The sequence below is a fragment of the Acyrthosiphon pisum genome, unplaced genomic scaffold (assembly GCF_005508785.2).
Source record: "Acyrthosiphon pisum isolate AL4f unplaced genomic scaffold, pea_aphid_22Mar2018_4r6ur Scaffold_21649;HRSCAF=24481, whole genome shotgun sequence".
Classification (NCBI taxonomy): domain Eukaryota; kingdom Metazoa; phylum Arthropoda; class Insecta; order Hemiptera; family Aphididae; genus Acyrthosiphon; species Acyrthosiphon pisum.
This window is the reverse complement of record NW_021771138.1, coordinates 220-2569: the sequence shown is the minus strand read 5'-3', so window position 1 is coordinate 2569 and position 2350 is coordinate 220.

The following is a 2350-nucleotide window of genomic DNA, read 5'->3' as shown; positions in this document are numbered from 1 at the left end:
AATATATTACTTTCCGAAGGAATTACTTCTATTTCCAATCTGTTATTAGGTAGTTGAATATATATTTGTAAATAAATTGTTTGTTAACATAACAAAGCTATTTCTGAATCCACGTGAACGTTTAGAGACGGAAAATAATTCGTAGAAAATATAATTATACATATTTCCAGTAAAACTTAATCTAACATATTCATATATGATTGTAAAATTCAAGGCATAAATTACTAAAATTAAGTGTATTAAAAAATTGATAAATAGAATAGTTACAATATTATAAGTCAGCCAGACAGCCAGACAATATATTTTTATAGTATTTTACACTCTTTAAAATAATGTAGTAATTCAATTGGTGTAGGTAAAGTTATTAAGCTAAACAACTTTATTTGTATTTTTATGAAATGCTACCCAATGACATCCTTCGCTTGAAGATATATTCAAGTTTAATATAGGTACTACATTCGATTGCATGTGGTTTTATAGGCGAGTAATCACGTAAAAAGATTCAAGGAAATTATTGATTTTTAAATTTCTAATAAACTTTATGTTGTCTTGAGAAGAAATCGGTCGGTCAGGTAGTGTATTTATTAGTTTTTTTCCTTGAGTCGTCATTGATATAAACCACGTTCTTTTTTTATCCAAATGCATTAATTTAATCTATATTGTATATTATTTATATGAAATAATAAGTTATATTAGCTAAAAAATTATAAATATGTGTATACATTACCTATAGTTTAATAATTTATAGTCTTACAAAACCTAAAAACTGTATAATTATATACTTAAAAAGGATGTCATCTTATCTTTTATCTAGATAAATGATGTATTCAATAATCTGTTATCCTATCTAGATACATTTTTAACGCCTTATCTGTTATATTATCAAGATAATTTTAAAGTTATCTGTGTACAACACTGTCAGTCAAATATGAAAATTAAATAAAAAATGTGTTATGTATGAAAATAATCCCATGGTTTTCAGACACATATATTTTACTTTTAAAAAGCCATTGTAATAATATGGTCATTGGTCATCACTTATTTTTAACTATAAATATGGCAACCGCGTTTTTGTATGATTCGTATGATACAAATGTAAATTATTATCAGTGTCCTCTAACAATATCATATTATGACGTGTTAGGGGTCATCCGCTGATCGTGGTATCGGATAATGCATTGTACATTTTCAGTGGCATGGTGAACGGTAATCTCAGAGGCAATTGCCTCTGAGATTTTTCTTAAATAGAGGGGTGGGTGGTAGCCAGTGGTACCCAAGTAAATGTAAATATGATATACTTAATAGGTAGTTAATAAAAATTTGAATTATAATTAGTTATATTATATTAATACATTATTATGCATTAATACTTGGGATATTTGTAACTTGCCTCTGGAAAATATTTAGTTCGCCACGCCACTGTACATTTTAATGCGGGCTCCAGGGAATATTATTTAAAAAACTTTGAAAATACCCTAAAAAAATGTATAGTTAAATTGGCTGTAACTCTGTTGGTATTGTTCAAAATGATCTGAAAAAATACACTTCTACGTACAATTCCAATTAGGTGATTGTATTTTCAATCTTCATTATTTAACTAAAAATTTGCTATGTTCTCTCTAGAAATTTTTTTCGTGAATTGTGTTGCTTCTTTTAATTATACCCATCTATTTTTCGCGTGTATTTTGCCTGTGTGCATTTTAAGGCGCTCTTTTCTTTTTTTAATTAATACGTTGGATATAATGTTTGTGTATTTCTAAATATTGCTCTAATTTCTAAGTTTAAACAGTATTACTGGGCTTCAGCCTGTTTTATTCATTTGAATAAATTATTATGATTATTACTTTAAACATATGGCGATAAATGCATACTAGCGATTTTCTTATTTTCTTGTAATTTAAAAACGAATAGCTGTAGACACTTGAGATTTATATAATTTGTTTATTTTATCAATTCCTATACTCGATAAAATTCTTTCTAATTTCTAAGCTTAAACTGTATTACTGCCTACTGGGCTTCAGCCTGTTTTATTCATTTAAATAAATTATTATGATTATTATTATAAACATATGGTGATATTATATGCTAATATCTATGGTTATTCGTCAGTGGCGTAACCAGGATTTATTAAACGGGGGGGGGGGGGGGGGGTCCAAAAAATGTATTTAAGAGGACGTCGCACCCGCATGTGTTGTCTCCGTCTTACACACGTACGTTATAGCAAATGTTCGTTCAGAAGATTCAATTGTGTGCTGTTAGTTTTTATATTAGAGTGAATTGACCTATTATCAAATTTAAAGGTAAGATTATTATCTAGGGCCCCACGTAGGCTTTTATTAATTTTATTATA